The sequence below is a fragment of the Camelus bactrianus genome, chromosome 5 (genome assembly GCF_048773025.1).
Source record: "Camelus bactrianus isolate YW-2024 breed Bactrian camel chromosome 5, ASM4877302v1, whole genome shotgun sequence".
NCBI classification, from domain to species: Eukaryota; Metazoa; Chordata; class Mammalia; order Artiodactyla; family Camelidae; genus Camelus; species Camelus bactrianus.
Genome location: NC_133543.1, coordinates 35376386 through 35395102, shown reverse-complemented (window position 1 = coordinate 35395102; position 18717 = coordinate 35376386). Strand labels below are relative to the sequence as shown.

Here is an 18717-nt window from a genome sequence, read left to right as displayed (position 1 = left end):
ATGACCACTTAACCTACACTTTATAGTTCCTTCACAAAGGTAGAGGATGAGCTCTCAGTGGATCCTCACGCATTGTTAATACATGAAGGAATGCCAGGAAGCCAGTTGAAACCACAAGCACACACAGTTAACTTTCTTAATGAAACTGATTTGACTCTGAGACTCTGGTGGTTGTTGAGTTAAAGGAGGTAGAGGGTACAGAGAATTCTCATCCAACTTCAATCCTCTTTCTCTCCTTTCTTAGCACCATTGTTAATAATACCACATTAACACTATCTCAGGAACTTATCTTGGGATCAAAGAATTATGAAACCAAATTGTACATTACCATTATTGAGTTACAGAATGACATTCTCCCCCCGACTTTCAAAATTGCTTTCTTTTAGCAAATAAGAAAAGAATTTAGAAAGACTTTCAAAAGTATACTTGAGGCCTTACGTACCTCTTACTTAATTTTCTTCTAGCTATCAGGGAGACAATGACAAGGTTCTTTCTCAACTTAGGTAAAATAATCTTTGGTGCAGTCTAACTTATTTTGTGCTGTTTCCACAGTCATTGAACAACCTTCTGGTTATTTCATGGATTTCAGAGGAGCTTGAATATCATTAAGTTGGTGACTTGGATATCAGATATAAGTATTTCAGTCAATGAAAACAAACAAACAGGTGGCCTGGTTTATAAACTAATTTCTTGGAAATACAGATGGTCTGTGTCAGAACTTAGAGGTCCACCACCCTTGAGAGAAATGGCAAAATCAATTTTTTAAACTGGAAGTGTAGAGATCACATCTTAGACTGTAAGTACTCCACAAGGTGCTTCTTTCCCTCTGAGATCTTTTATATCTGGCCTACTTTTTCTTTTGTCTTTTTTCAGCCCTGTATTTAATGTTTTAAGTGTTTACTGGGGATCAACTTCATGTGAAGCACTTCATGAGAAGATACTAGGAACCCATTCATAAAGTGAACACAGTCTCCCATCTTAAGGAGCTTACTGCCTGAGTGGTGGAGGGTAGGGAGTTGGGCAGTCAGGTAAACGGGTAAGAACACTGAGTGACACCAGCTATGACAGGGGTCAGTATGGAGTGCTACATAAGCACAAAGAAAGAGCTAGTCTAGTTTTCAGGGATCAGAGAAAGGGGGAGGCAGGATACATCTAAGGATGCATAGAGGTTATGTAGGCAAAGAAAGATTAGTAGGAAGCCCCAAACTTCACCTAATCCATGCAAATGATCTTAGTTCCAAAAGATTAATATTGAAGATCTTATATTTGTCTGGTAATAATAATTCCAATATTGTACTCATTTTTAGCCGGTAAGAAGCATAAAGATCGCATTTTGTTAGACCTTTTAACCTTGAGATGTGATAAGTGGTGAGGCATTAATGAATATTTTCCACAGGAAGATCTGGATGCCTCCCCAATGCCTTAAATAGAAAATGATGACCTGACATCTAGATAAGCAAATACTGTTTTGTAGAAGAAATAATGTGAGAGAACGATGATTCACTTCAATAAGAAAGTAATATTAGATGTGACTGCAATGGAAGCAGAAGCTAAAAGAAGCAAGATATGGATAAGGGAGCCTTAGCTTATAGACAAAGTAGTTCAAAACTGCTTGGAAGTATATCCTTTAATAAAAGAAGTCCATAAGCAATGAAAATAAGATGACTATTGTGCTAAAGTTATTTTAGCCAAATGTACAAATACTGGCTGACATCCTACCACCTTCTGGGATCTTATACATACACATATTAGCTCATTTAATCTGTGTCACAACCCTATTGGTAAGTACTACTATTCTTTTTTTTCCAGAGTTGAGGAAACCGAGGCAAGAGAAAATAAATAATTTTACCTTCTCTTTTCCTCTCTGATGATTCGTTTTCCCCTTTCCTTATTTTTTCCTCCTTAGTATTGATCACTATCTAATATACTATGTATTTTACTGTTTACTCTGTTATCGTGTACCTTCTATGATAAGAACATAAGCTCTGTGAGCATATTAGTCATTGTAACAGACAAAAATCCTCGCTGCTTTCTGCCCTGGGTTCAATGGCTCCTTGAAGGCAGGCCTTGTATCACAACTTCTTTATTTCTCATAGCGCAAAGTACAGAATCTTACATATGCTGAAGCCAAAATACTTGTTGAGTGAATGACGAGCGTAATTAGTCAGTAAGGATATGCAGAGCCGTTGCTGTGCTTAGCACTGCATGTGTCACCGTAAGGTAGGGAAGCACAAAGTACCATCAGTTTTCTCAGAGAACTTAGGACCAGAAATATAATCATAAATAGAAAAGCTCTTGATGATATGTTAAAATGACTCAATAATACACAAGGTGGTATTAAGAAAAAAAAAAAACAAAAACAAAAACTGTAGGTGCGTATTCAACCAAAATTGAATAAAGATTAAATAGAATCTACTTTTCTTATTTTATTTTCAGCTCAATTTCTGGATTCAGGGACTATCTCCAGTGCCTGGAAGAGTATCTAGCACACAGAAAATTACTTGTTGAATAAATGACTGTCTGCATACAAACTATGACATTAAATGCTAAATGGCATGGGATAAACTAAATATACCACAGGAACTCAGAGATGGGGTAACAAATAAGAGAAAGAACAGTTAACTAACAGGAAGTTTGGTATCCACAATTTTCTCGCTGTATAACTTTGAGTAAGACATGTAACCTGAGCTTTAATTTTTTTCAATTTAAGATTAATGGATTGTACTAGATCAGTAGTTTTCAAACTACTTTAGTTGTAGATCTTTCTTGTCTAATAAAATCTAAATGGAAACTTCATTATAGAAAACAAAAAAGAGATTTCTTGGTAATAATTCATTTTATAGGACCAAATTATAATATTACTTATCAAGATCCATCAATAAGAATAATGGACTATTTTGATTAATACAAACTGTGAAATCAACGCATATGGGTGACAGTTGCAATTCTAAATCATCTTCATCAACAAATTTATTTCTATACTTTGTTTTGACTTTATAATATTGAGACAAATCTGATTACCACAGAAAGCTATTGCAAATGGCAACTTTTTTTTTAAAATAGCAAATTTGGCTTTGGCAATGCAAGATCTCGGCAATCAAAACGGTCTAGAAGCTTGAAGGAAAGTAAAGAAAACCTTGTTTCCAAAACTGAATGACTATATCTAATCACTACTCATGTTTCTGGTCATGAACACAAAACATGGGCAAGAACTACCCTAAACTAAAATTAAGCAGGAAGACTTTCTTTAATACCACATTATCACATTAATTTGCCATTGCAAAACTGCAAAGGAGTGATAAGGATATGCGGCATGAAGACGCACCTACGTCACGTCGTGTTTATTTAACAGAGTACACGTTTGCTGCAGCTGTTCTCCTGCTTGCATAATCTGATCTGGATATATAACAGTGGACTCAAGTTTTTTTTTAAAAAAGCCCAGCTGAAAACTTAAAAATAAAAATGCATACTCATAAGAGGTTCAAACATCTACATGAAAATTGGTATCAAGGCTTTAGTCAGTAGTTCATAAAAATAAAAACTAGCAGCACAGTTTATTTTTGTTTCACGATGTGTTCATGTGTTACAAACTGGTATAACACATTTGAGTGGGCATGTTATTTTTATTACAGTGTTAAAATACTTAATATAATTTTATAATTTAAATTTGTGTCCAACATTTGGAAAACTGAAGAATCTCCTCTGAGCTGGATGTTCTTCTGGTCCTTCCAATACTGCCATTTGTACATAAGCTAGAAAAGCAAGAAAGACTTTATAAAGATGACTTCAATGTTTTCAGTTCAATTTTATGTATGTTTACTAAGGTAAGATACCCAAGGGACAGGGAAGAGCCTGATCAAATTGAAGTGGAGGACTTGTGTGAGGGAGTATCATAAATATCACTTTAAAAAACATGTCAGTCTTCCTATAGGATGAACCTCTATGCAGATAAGCTAAAAACAGCCTTGGTATGATAGACCCATGACATTTCTAATATAAGCACTGTTGGTCTACAAGTATCTTAACTTACAAATGCAATTTCATTCCTATGTAGTTATTTTCTGATAATGACATCTGTCAGATAGAGAATAACTTTTCAGTGATTTTGCCTTTATTTACTTGAAGAACATATTCTGATTTGAACTACAGAGGAAACTCGCTTAACTGACCTCTACATAAACAAATCACTGAATTAATCAAAACAGCATTTCCATTTGAAACAGACAAATGCTTACTTCTGCTCTTACCAGTTGTATTCTATACTTTCTAATATCAGTTGTGGTTTTTCCAAAGCTGTCTGAGTCAATAACACTTGCTGGTGTCATTTAGGAATTTAATAAAGTATTCTGTAAACAAACGAAATATAAAAAGAGAATGACTGTTTCCATGAAAATTAAGTCGAAAGTATAGCTTTTAATACCAGCCTCTTAAGGAATGAGGTTGAATGAGATGGGAAAGAGGAGAATCTCAAGGAGAAAACTCTAAAAATTGTGGTTAAAAGCACAAATTCTGGATCCAGACTGCTGAAATTAAAATCTCAGTTTTCCTACTTGCTGTGTGACATAGGGTAAGTTATATCTCTGTTTTTCAATTTTCTCATCTGCAAAATGAAGATAATATTAATATCTACCACACAGGATTAAGCAAATCGAATACATGAAGACTTGTAAAGTACTTAGTGCTTGGCTCATAGCAAGCATTATGCAAATATTTGATAAATAAATAAAAATAGCTGGCTGTAAAGGAAATCTCAATGACTCCAAACAACTGAAATCACAAATAATGTATCATCTGATCAAATTTCCATACAGAATGTCATAAGAAAATGATATCCTCAAATACCCCTGTGTTTGTAAAATTTTAAAAACAGTCACTTATACATAGGCAGCAGTGAAAGCCAATTTGAGGTCAATGATTACGAATTTATGGCAGAATCCAAAATGTGATTGTATTCACCAGAACTTGACTTATTAGACAAGACAGCAGCGTGGACAGAGTTGGACCTCTGGCTTATTGAGTACAGGCATAGAAAATACAAAAACAAAAGAGATTATATGATGTTTGGAATTTAATATCAAACTATCCTAATATACAGAAACATTTACATAGAGTAGGGCAAGAGAGAATGACAAAGCAAATATGGCTAAATGTTAATTGATGAATTTGTATGAACAGAGTTCTTTGCACTATTGCAACTTCCTGGTAAGTCTGAAATTATTTCAAAATAAAAAGTTTTAAAAATGTAAGAAAAACACAAACAAAAATAAACTAGGATCAGGGTTTTGAAGAGGGATGGGCAAAAGACAGAGGGGCAGTGAAGCTTGAGATATGGCAGTTGTGTTACTGAAATATGGAACTTAGAATCTAAGCTGGAATAAAGGTTTAAATGAAGTTAAAGAACAAGAAGTACAGGTATCAAGGGAGGAGGAAAGAAACTAGGGGTATATAAGAAGCAGGAGAAACAGTCTGACCTGAAGGAGCTAAAATGTTGGGGAGATGAAACATAGATCTTTGAAAATTATAAGGCAAAAGTGATTAAATGCTCAAATAAATAAAGAGGAAAGAAAAATTCTATATCAGGTCAGAACAGGTTAATATTATAATGGGCTGTTCTACTGTTGAATCTCTTCCCTACCTTGCCTAATTCCCTTAGCCTCATATATAGGTTGCAATATAACTCAAGCTTAAAGAACTGTTTACACACACACACACACACACACACACACACACACACACACACACAAAGAAAAAACAAAAGAAAAAGAAAGACAGAAAGAAAGTCAATTCATTTTACATGAATGGAGAAGGACTAAAGACTACATTTGGTAGGTAGAGAAGGTTAAACCCTTCTAGAGAAGTTCACAGAAATGTGCTCTCTCTTAGGTGTTTATGTGGAATTAGCTTGGTCTTGAATATTTAAGAAGACAAATGACTATTAAATGAGGTATGATTAATAGAAATAAAGAAATAAAACTCTCAGCACTTGAAGTCAACATGCTCATTTACTTAGAAAACCCAAATTGGAAAATTATTAGAACCAATGATAAAGGTATTTAGAAGGTACCTGGGTATAAAACCAACATACAAAAACAAGAAGGGGATGATAATTGCCCTATCCAATAGTAAAATGTACTTAAAAGGTTGTAGTATTGGTACAAGAGTAAGAAAGTAGTGTAATAGAAGGGACTGGACACAAATAAACCCACAGATATGCAAATTAGTTCATGCAGAGATGGCATTTTAAATCAGTAGGAAAAAGATGGCCAATTCAATATATAGTGCTGGGACAACCACACAGTCACTTGGAAAAAAAATGAGTTACTTCCATAATTCATGTAATTCCCCAAAATGGATTCCAGATGATTCAAGACTTAAATAATAAAACTAAATCAAACTAAAATATTATGTATAAATGCATTAAGACAGTGTAAAGGAATATGTTTATTTGTACCATATTTATGAAGGTCTTCTAAAGGAGATACAAAAAACAAATGCCATAATGAAAAAGACTTAAATTTGACTACATCAAAATTTAAAACTTCTGTTCAGCAAAAGAATCACCAAAAAACTTAAAAAATTGATAGCCTGGGGAAAAGATCCATAACATATATAACAGAGTAAGCATTAGTATATGGAATGTATAAAGAACTTCCAAATATTAGTAAAAAAGATAAAATCTCTCCAGTCAAAAATGGACAGTAAAAATGGATAGGCAAACAAGAGGAAATGCAAAAGGCCAGTAAGCTTATCTACTGTGACATTTTAGATATCCCACATAAGGATTTAGTACTTTTAGTATCTATGGATGGTGAAATTAGGTTCTTTTTCACATCAAGTGCTATGAATTTCCAACCTTTTCTTCCTTGGGTGGCTTTAGTAAAAGTAATCTTTTTTATCATATCTTCAGAGACTAAAATTACATATTAGTTCAAAGAAACATTATACTGAATATCTACTATCTATCTAGGTGTTCAAAAACAAATAACACATGGTATGTTCCCTCAAAATCTGTGGAATAACTTCTGGAAACCACCTGGGAACTTTATTTAAGAGGCATGAAGCAATCAAGTACTTAGGACAGAATTATGTTTATTTTTGGCAATCTACACAAGCTGAAGTTCTACTTTCAAGAACTGACTCAGGTATGAATTTTAAAATATAATACGGAGGTGTATAAGGTCCAATTACTCATATCAAATTCTGTTTTTCTCTGTTCATTAACTTGGACTTTAATTTTTACAGCAAAAAAAGTCTAGAACACTAAATATAAGCCTTTATAAAAGAATTTCACTTTGTTTCTGTGTTTTTTATTATGTAAACGTCCTTGGAATTCTTCAGCTTATAATTTAAAGATTTTCCTTGGTGACTTAAAATGTTTAAAACCCTTTTTTGGACTGAGAATGAAAACATGACAGTAATCTTGATACTAACATTGAACATATCAATATGTTACATTTCAGTTTCAAGAATACTCAGCATGGAAGAAACTCTTGGGAATCCGGAATGATTTGGAGGTGAAAACACTAAAGTTGGCTTAGGAGGCTTTAGGAATATTAGGAGATGAGATGATGCAAGCAATTTTATCTCTGGGAAAATCAATCTAATGTTAATGAAAAAATTTCTATGGCAACCTGATACAGATGCAAAAGTGCAGAACAAAAATATAAAGCTTTTTTTAGTTCTAACTACAGGTACTATTTGAAGACTTTACTCTTTATTGCCAATTTTTATTTCTAAACTTCAATTGGGGTATCTTTTAATACTTTAATTTTTATAGTTTTCAAGAAGGATACTGATGTCTCAGATTAACTAGTTAGCTAATAAACTAGTCTACTGACCTAGAGAGTCAAAGTATCTGGAGCAGGTTATGTACCTTTTAGTACCATTTATTAATTGTAGCTCATAGCTGAGCGCTATTACTATTTATTGATTCATTATTTTTGGCAGAAAGATATCCAAATTAGAATCAGAAAACAGATGTTGGCATATAAATCATCTATTAAATTTAGCAGACAACAACAAAACATAGCTATGAATTTTTACACTAAAAAGAAGAGAAACAAATAAAAGGAACTTACCTAATTTATAAGAAAATAATCCTGAAACCCTTAAGTAAACTGTAAATTTAGACTACCAGGTTATTTCTTACTAGTAATAAATAATTAATAAATAAATACAAAGATGTGATTGCAATGAGAATTCTAATGTTTCAGGCATGAATAGTTCAAAAGACAACTGCAGCAATAATTTGTATATTTTAAGTATGACAATATCATACTTCAATAGACAATATCATTTTTGAAAAAAAGGCAGGATATTGTAATACAAGTGCCATGATTTAACAATTGTATTATGTGACTAATGCTGAATGATAAAGAGATTAAATTCCATATTAGTTCATGTTTTTAACCTTCGTTTTAAATCAGACATCACAAACAGCTCAACTACCATATAAATTCTATTTTTCTATGAAAATATCTGGTAGCCTCAGTCAAGCTCATAAATATATATGACTATACAAATAAATATTCATATATATATATAGTAAAGCCACTGGGAAATTTCATATTACCAAGCCTTCATTAATCTTACAGAAATACAAAAAGACTTGCATTAACAATTAAATGTGAAATTATATTTAGTAAAAATGCATGTTGTGAGATGATAATGTTAAACTTTTTCATTCCTTCAGCAATAGAGGCGTACAGTAACTGGGTCATACTGAATCAGTAATTCGGATAATGAAAATTTTACAATACCTATATGTCCGTTCTTTCACGGGACTTTTTAATACTTAAGTATTAAATAAAATCTTTGTTGAAAAGTTAGTTTTATGATTTGCCTTCTAATATGTTTATTCATTCATTCATTCAGTAAAAAATATATGAACTAAGTATAAAATCAAATGAAATTATTTAAATCCTTCATTTGGGTCCACTACATAGTTCTAGGCACTGGGGATACTACAATTGGGAGGCTTACCTTGTAATGGTGGAGACAGACCAAAAACCAATAAACAAATACATAAATAACTGCCAGTCATGTTAAATGCTATGAAAGAAACAAACAAGGACCTAAGAGAGAACAAGGGTGAGAGGTAGGGAAGATCTCCTTTACAGAGATGGGAAGTTCTCCCTGAGGAGATGAAATTTAGTCAGATCTGAAAGATGAGAGAGAAACTGGCCATGAGAAGAGAATCAGGGGAAGTGTATTCTAGGCAAAGGAAACAGCAAGTGCAAAATTCCCAGAGCTGGACAAGAGCTGGGTGTATTCTAGAAACTGAAGGAAAATCCATGTTGCTGGAATGTAATGAAGGAAGAGGGGAGTGGCATGAAACAGGCAGGCAGGGAATCACGTAGGGCTTTATTATGCATAATCATGTTGTCAATTTTATTTTAATTGCGAGGGGAAGCTATCAAAAGAGCATAAGCAGAGGAGCGTCAAGGCTTTAACTGCACTTTAGAAAGGTATCTCTTTTTTTGCTGTGTTAAGAATGGATTGGGTGAAGCAACCTGCTAGAAGTCTTTGTGATAAAGGCTGACAACCTGACAAAATTTTGGATGCCTGTTCACAACTGTGTCTTAAAACTGCTTCTCTGTATTTAACTCTGACTAAAAATAATAGGTATAATTGGAATATAATTGAAGAAATGGGTCATGTTATCTTGGATATTGTAATAGCGCAGGAAGGGCACAATGGGAGTGGTTACACAGGGATCTTGGACTTTGGAAAAGTGTATTTTAAAGTATTCAAAGACAGATAATAGTGCATTATCCACATCTATTATAAGGAAACCAAAGAAGTTTTTGAAATTAAAAAAAAAAAGAAAGAAAGAAAGAAATGACACTCTGACCATGACTAAGTAGCCTAAGCCCAAAGATGAAGAAACCAGAGAGTTTTCTGTAGAGGTTCAGGGGGTTGCACAGGGAGCTTTCTATGTGGCCTAGATATAAAGAGGTCACATTTAAAAAGTAAAAGAAAAGGCATATAAATCTAAGAGTCAGCCTTCAAGACTTTATGGGATTTGACCTCTGAATACTTCCTTAACTGCATTTTGCACCACTCTCCTCTTTGTAAACGATTCTCCAGTTGTGGCCTTTGTGCTGTTCCTTGAGTATGTCAAACTTATTCTTGACTTTGGGCTTTTACAGTTAAGTTCACTCTTCTAAACTCTTCTAATAATTGAGCACAAATAGCACAGCAAAATGCCATATTGTTTATATTCTTCATAACACATATTCCTAACGAAAATAATTTGTATATAAAGTTATGACTGGAAAAATAAGATTAAGAAAAAGACTTTAACTTGGATAAATACTGTAGAAATAAAATGAAATTAACAAAAAATTAAATTTCAATTTTGTTTCTGTTTTCTTGATCGAACAGAATAAACCTTATGTCAAAATGTAAAACTAAAATTTGATTAAGAATAAATTATAGGATTCTGGCTTCCAGCCAAAATGTTATTATAGGGGTCATATTTGCCCTCTTGCTTAAAATAACCAAAAAAAAAAAAAAAAAAACAGGCAAAAGATATGAAACAATGGTTTTTTAAGACACTAGACATCAGTCAATCAAGGACAGTGACCTTCAGAAACAAGAAAACAAAGCAGATGAGCCCTGGAATGTCCTAGCTTACTGCCTTGAGTGAGTTTCTAGTCTGTACGCAAAGAGGGTGAACCCAGCTGGAGCTCAGCAGACTGTAAGTTGAAGAGATGTAGCTGAAGAGTCAGGGAAGATCAGGCAGTGTGTTTGCAGGACAGAGTGCTGGAGAAGAGAGAGCTGAAGAGAGAGAGAAATGAAGAAATCTATGGAGAGTTTCCTTTGAGTTTCCAGGTGAGTACTGATCAGTCCATGCATATGAGGTAAATAACCGAGGCTGAGGGAAGAACTCCCTGAAAGGATAGAGACAATGGCACTTGGCATTTACAATGGGCTGGGAACTAGAATACTTTGTAAGTCATGAGGCACAGGGTAGAATACTCAAAAGTGTCTTGCCAGGAGTGGGGAATACATAGATTTAGACTAAGCACTGTTCTGGCACCACCTAATGATTTTTAAAAGCAAGACCTGAATGGGCAAATTGTTATTTCCAAGTAGCTTAACTGCATTCCAGAGCAAAGCTGAAGAGAATATTTAAAAGCATACAAAAATACCCAAGACCCAACAAGGAAAAATTCACAGTGTATAAGATGAAATAAAAATCATCAGATATAGAAATAAAGCAGAAAAGTAAAATGCATAGTGAGGAATATAATCAGTTAATCGTGGATGAAATTCCAGGGAAATATGCTGAGTGAAAAAAGCCAATCCCCAAAGGTTAAATACTATATGGTTCCATTTATTTAACATTTTTGAAATGACAAAATTTTAGAAATGGAGTATAGATTAGTTGTTACAGGAATTAGGGGTAGGAGTAGTGTAGGGGCAAGTAGAAGTAGGCATGGTTATATAAAAAGGCAACATGAGGGTTTCTTGTGGTGATGGAACTGTACCTTGACTGTGGTGGTGGGATAGAGCTGTATAGAACTAAACACACACACATGCACATGGACGAGTACAAGTAAAATTGGGGAAATCTTAACAAGATTAGGGCTTTGTATCAGAATATTCTGGTTATGATATTACACTGGTTTTACAAGATATTACCATTGGAAGAAACTGGGTAAAGGGTACATGGGATTTCTCTGTATTATTTCCTACAATCGCATGTGAATCTATAATTAACCGAATAAAAACTTCAATTAAAAATCAATCAACTGAAACTGATCCAGACTGACAGATTTTAGGATTAGCAGATAGGAAGACTGACAGTTATTGTAACTGTATTCCATATGTTCAAAAAAATAAAAAGAGATATACAAGACGGTAAAAAAAAAAAAAAAAAAAGAACCCAAATTGAACCTCTAGAGATAAAAACTATGAGATGAAAAATATACAACAATAGAAACTATCCAAAATGAAATGGAGAAAGAAAAGAGATTGAAAAAAAAAATGAACAGAGTTATCAGTGACCTGTAGTATGATTCAAGTGTAATTCAAGTGTGTAACTGAAATCCCTGAAGGAAAGAAGAAAGCAGAGGACAAAAAAAAAAAAAAAAAAAAAAAAAAAAGATTGATGAAACAATAGCTAGAATTTCCCAGATGTGATGAAAACTATAAGCCCAGAGACCCAAGAAACAAAGTAAATCCCAAAGACAAAAACCATGAAGAAAACTACGCCAGACTGCTCAGAACTAGAGATAAAGAAAAATTCTTAAAAGCAGCTGGGAGATGGGGAAATATGTTACGTATAGAAGACCAAGGTTAAAGATGATAGCAGATTCCTCACTGAAAACAATGCACGTGAAAAGACTATGAGCTCTCATCTTTAAAGTCCTAACTCTCCCCTCCCCACTACACAAATCTGTCAACCTAGAATTCTATATACAGCAAAAATATCTTTCAAAAATGAAGGTGATATAAAAGCTTTTTTGCATATACAAAGCTGAAAGAATTTATCACTAGAAGACTTTCAGTGCAAGTAATGATAAAGTCCTTCAGCAAGGAGCAAAATCATACCAGGTTGAAATTTGGACCTAAGACAAAGGAATGTAGAGAACCTATAAATACTAATTGTATGGCTAAATACATAAACTAATTTTCTTATATTTAAATTTCTTTAAAGATAATTGATAATTTAAATTTTAAAAATGTCTTGTAGGATTTATACTCAGTGTAGGGTTTATAGCCACATGAAAAAGGAAGATAGAAAGAGAAGGGAAAAGGAACAAAGAAAAATGGGACAAATTATAAAATAAGAAACATAGGACAACTAGCAAAATAACAGACTTAAATCTAACCATATCAATAACCATAGTCAACATAAATGGTCTAAATACCCCAACTGAAAACCAGAGGTTGCTAGACCGTATAAAAAAATAGAAAGCAAAGCTCAACTATATGCTGCCTATAAAAATCACACTTAAAATATAATGACAAAATAAATAAAAAATAAAATTACAGTCAAAGATAAATTCTATTAACAGTAATCGAAAGAAAGGTAGAAGAAAGAAAGGGGCATTTGTTTTGGCCCAAACTGAAAACAACTCAAATATCCATCACAGGTGAACAGACAGGTAACCTATTTGTGGTATATCATATAGTGGAATATAACTCAGGAAAAAAAACAAACAAAACCACTGACTCATGTGACAGCAAGAATAAATCTCAAAGTGATCATCTTGGGTGAAAGAAGACTAATGAAAAAAAGAACATATACTGTATTATTTCATTTATATAACATTATAGAAAATGGAAACTATAATGACAAAAAGCAGATCAGTGGTTCTTGGGAGCATCAAGGAGGTGGGGAGAAAAGGGAGGCAGAAACTAGAAGGAAATATAAGAAAACTTTTGGTGGAAATGCATATGTTCATTATGTTTTTTTAGTTAGAGAATATTTTATTAGTTTCTGTAATCAAACCCATGTAGATAAGACCTTACATATTTACTACAGTGCATTACCCCTGTACAAATGGAAAAAATTATGTTTAATGTTTCTAGATCAATATGGCTGTTAATTTCTGTACAATGCCAACCCATGGTACAACTGGGATACTTTTTCCAAAGCTGACAGCACAGCTAAAGTTTCCAAAAATTCAAAAATTATATATATATTATATATATATATTATACACATATATATATATACACACACACACACACACTATATTACATATATATTTATTTTATTTATATAAAAAGGCCAATAGCAGTATGTTATGCATCAATAGGAGCAATAGTTTTTCCAGGTTCTGCAGTCATCTGAACAAAGTGAGAGACATCCAGCACGTTCCATTAGAAAAAAAAAGGTAAAAAACAAACCCCCAGAAAACAGCAAAGTTCTATTACTGTTGTGGTACCTGGCACCATTTTTTAAAAAAATTAGCTTCTCAATCATCATCTGGAAAGAAAACATTCTAGAATAACGTCATTAAAAACATCTCTGATTAAGCACATGTATCATAAAGCAAGTACAGGATATTTTACATTCACAGAGGTATGACACGGTAACTGCCCTACATCTATAATATTAGAGGATATAATTAAAAAGGCATTATTTGAGACTTGATTCTACTTTTCTAGCAGAGGGCCCAAAGGATGGTTACGAGACAACTCTGGCACAGAGATCCACCTTCTTAGATTAGATTTCCTTTCTTTACTGGCACAGTTCTAGGTACTCACTGCTCTTCATGAACATCACCTAAAAACTATTTAAAAAAACAAACCAAAAAAACCACTGGATTCATACAAAGATGACCGAATAGAGGCAAGCAAGACTCAACGTAATAGTATTTTATCAACTCTGTCATGTCTGAATAGTAAGAGCTCCATGGAGGAAAGGAGATGCCAAGCATCACTTCAAAGCTTCAGGCCACAACCAGAACACAGCATCATTTCAAACAGAAGCAGTAGCCAAACACTGCCCATCTGGGTATGTTCAAGGATGCTGACATTTCATCATCTGCTCACTGATCCAGGAAGAAGGGGAGATCAGTTACTGTACTTTGATTGTGTTAAACTCAGCCATCATGTTACAGAAATAGCAAACTGCCATAATAAAAAATAAGGGTCCTCTATCCAGCACCAAATACCTTCTGTTCTTCACTATATTTGTTCATTATCTTAATTGTGGTGGTGGTTTCACATATGTCAAAACATCAAGTTGTACTCCTTAAATATGTGTTGTTTATTGTATGTCAACTATTGCAATAAAAAAACTGTTAAAAATAAATAAATAAAAGAAGGAATGACTCTTCCTTACATAATAATTCCAATCAATAAATGCAGAAGAAATGAGGAAGATAGAAATCACTATTAGGACACCACAGTTATAACTGTGGCAGGCGTGATCAATGAATGCTAAAAATAGTAGGTGAAGGTTTTAAGAAGAAATAGGATATTTGTGTAGTATCAAGTACCTCATTCCAAATATCTATTAATTACAAAGAAGGAAATAGAAACTTTACAGTGGAGAAACCTGACAGTCACCTACGAAGCCAAGTGATCAAGGATAATATCATCAGTAATAAGACATACCAACATCATGTGCCATCTGCTCTAATGCACTGAGAAGGGGCCATCACTGCCAAATATCTGTCCCCAAAACACATAATCTCAACCTAATCAGGACAAAACATCAGATAAACTCAAACTGAGGGACATTCAACAAAATGACTAGTTAGTACTCAAAGCGTCAAGGTCATGAAGGGTAAGGAGAGACTAAGAAACTAACAGATTAGAGGAGACTAGGGGGGCAGGAGAATGAAATGTAATGTGGGACCCTGGACTATATCTTGAAAAGAAAGTACATTAATGGGAAAAATAATGGTGAAATCAGAATAAAGTCTACAGTTTAGTTGATGATACTGCATCAACATTAATCCTTAGTTTTGATCACTGGATTATGGCTATGCAAGATGTTAACATTATAGGAGGGTAGGTAAAGCCTACATGGAAATGCCCTGTATTATTATTATTTTTTGTATATATATACATATATATACAAAATATATATATATTTTATTGAAGTATAGTTTATAAATTTTTGCAATTCTCTCAAGTAAATTATTTCAAAATAAAAACATTTTTAAAAGAATAAATTACATGCTCAGACAGGTGAAGAAATAGTAACAGATCTCTTACCTGCATCTTGACCTACATGATTGCCTGAAAGAAATGAATGAGAGAAGCTGGAGATGAAATGACAGGATTGATGATGGTAACCTTTGAAGAACTATAGAGACTAGAAGAGATGCTGGAAGACTAGATAATGAAATTCTTTCTAATTGTTTTGAAAAGGAAAAGAATGTGAAGATCTCAAATCAGAAACCTGTCAGGCTTTAAATTGTGCTTTTTAAGACCTGCAAGATTTCTAGAAGGAATTAATGAACAGATAGCTTTGCGCATGTTTAGAAAGGAAGGCAGTGATAACTATGAGCTAATTTAGCTTCACCAAGAACAAGCCATGTCAGACTAACCTCAATCATTTCCTGAAAGTATTGCTTGCTTGGCAGATCTAAAAAATACTCTAGAGCTAGTAAATTTGATTTCAAGAAGGTATTTGGCAAAGTCATTATAAATCTTGTGGACCAGACAGTAAAATAAAAGCTAGATAACATTTCAAAAATTGTCTATATTCATTATTGACTGAATGACTACATATTTATATTTATGATTCAATGTCCAAGTTCAATCTCTTATTAGAATTCTCTATTGGCAGATCAAAAGGCTTTTTCTCTGCCAGCCTATCCAAATAAACATTTTCCATTAACTAGGATGAAGAAACACTGAGATGGAAGAATGACTGATGATTGCAGAACAGAATTAAGATACAAATATCCTTAAAGGGACTTTAAAAATCACCTTTAAAAATAAGATCAAATGGAAGATGGAGGAGATGTAATTTATAGCACATGATATAAAAAGACATTTTTTGGCTCACTTTAAGCTCAGTAAGTCTTGCTGAACAATATAGTTGGTAGAAGGGCCAAAAGGATTATACTTATCAGAGAGTGATACTTGGCCTACATTAGGGTGGGGAATTCCTCTGATAAACTGTAAACTTTTCCATATTTCATTCATCAAATGTCTTTAGTTTACAGAAAAATGAGAATAAGTGAATTTTTATGATAGACAGAATTTCCAAATGTCTTTGAAACAAGAATCTCTCTTGAAAAAATCATCCTGCCCAAAGAGAATGAGAGCCAGGATCTCATTAAAACTAGTTTTTAATTATACTGGTGAATATGGGTAGAACAAACTCTCTGTTAGTAAAATGGAACAGCCTCCTTATTAATGTATCATGGCTAATACTGGGTGAAAATATTTCATATATGCTAATTTGGCATAGGGCCAGGATGGCAGTAGACCTAGAGCTGGAGAAAATAAACAGGAGAAGACAAACACTTATTAAACACTGGTAACAGATGCTGGGCAGTAATTTTCCTATTGTGCCTGACGTGCTAACGTTGCTTTAACTAGAACGAGCTCCATTTTTATATTATATATTAAGATTCCATTAGATAAAAGTTTCCTATATTTATAAATAAAACATGCCCTCCTCAAACCAGTGATCTGTTAGAACGTAAGGATTAGAAAACAGAAGTATAGGGGCCACAGAATACACACTCATGAATTAACCAGAGCAAAATAAAGCCAGATATAATCAAGTAGGCCATGTAATCAGTTTGCCAGGGATTGGTAATCTTTGGTAAATAGTTTGTCTCAATAACAATCCCTTTCCATTTCACACATTTTTATCTCATAGAGAGACAGTGAGGGACGGCACTAGGATTTTGAGAGTGAGACTAGAGAGAAAGGATACAATTGAGTAATATTTGGGATCTGAAATAAGCAAGTCATAGTAATTATACAGATGTGCAGGGCCTGAGGATGCTGTAAGGAGTCTAGGAAGGGGATGGCAAGTAAGTTTTAATTCACATACTATCTGATACAGCATGGATCTCAGCAGAAAAATAAGACAGTGCACTCAAATTGGGTAATCTGTGAAAACTTTACCTGCAGAGATGTGGACAAGATTTAGGAGAACTGGCAAGAGAGAGTATATGACCCCAGGGCTAGCAATACCAGAGACCCATTATCACCCCTAAGTCAGAAAAGAGCAGTTTCTGGAATTGAAGAGGATGTGACATGAGTTGTGTCATTCAGTGAAGGGATGCAGCCAACCTGTGGCAACTGTTGTAAAAATAAATATCTCAGTCTCATTCTCCTCCCATTTTATGATCTTCTGTGAATGCCTCCCAGCAAACCCACCAGGAAGACAGAAGGCGAGAAAGCTCTTGATTTAGTCCTAAAGGTGAGTGTGTAAAGAGCTGGGTGAGAATAAGCAGGATACCAATCCTAACTGATTGAAAGTTTGCCTGAAACACCATGTGGAAAAGGATTCTGTGTGTCATCCAACCTTATTAGAACAAATAACCATGAGAGGCATATGCCTATTATGAGATGGAATGAGGCAGTATCAGCATGTGCTCATGGGTCCTACATCTGTAATAAGCATGGGCTGGATGAAAGGCAGCCCGTGTGTCATATGTTTTCCAACTCTGGCCTATGAAGACTTTCATACTTCTAGTTTGTCTGAATGGAAAATAGCTATGCCAACAAATGAAACAAAAAAATACAAGAGGAACAAACTTGGGAGCAGGGATGATAAATTCAGTTTAGGTTATGTTCACTTTGAGATGGTCAAAGATCATCCATGAATATGAAGTTTAGTGGGGAAGTCTAGCCTGGAAATGGGAATTTTGGAATCAATAGTGTATATATGACAGTTGAAACCATAAAAGTGGGAAGAACATAGACTAAAAAAGTCATGGGTAAAAACTATAAAAGGGGGAAGAATATAGAGTAAAAAGAGTCATGGGTAGGTAGGAAATCTGGGGAATATCAACATTTTAAGTAGAGGGCACAGAAAAAAACCCATAGAAAGAAAAAAGAGCAAGAATATTCAGAAAGTTACAAGCAGCACCATGGAATGTAGATTCATAGAAACCAAGGGAGTAGAATATTTGTAGAAGAAAGCTGCTATGAATGTCAAATGTTGAAGAATAGGCAGTGAAGTAAGGACTGAAAACTTTCCACTGGATATGACAATTAGAAGATTACTGGTGCCCTTGGTGAGAGCAGTTCCAGGAATATAATGAGAGGAGCTCA

The 18717-nt window shown here is 33.9% G+C and overlaps 1 protein-coding gene across 10 annotated transcripts in view; it reads right to left on the bottom strand.

Moving 5' to 3' along the window:
* MBD5 (methyl-CpG binding domain protein 5) overlaps positions 1–18717 on the bottom strand; it is a 330231-nt gene that overhangs the window by 64941 nt on the left and 246573 nt on the right. The gene's annotated exons all lie outside the window — the stretch shown is intronic.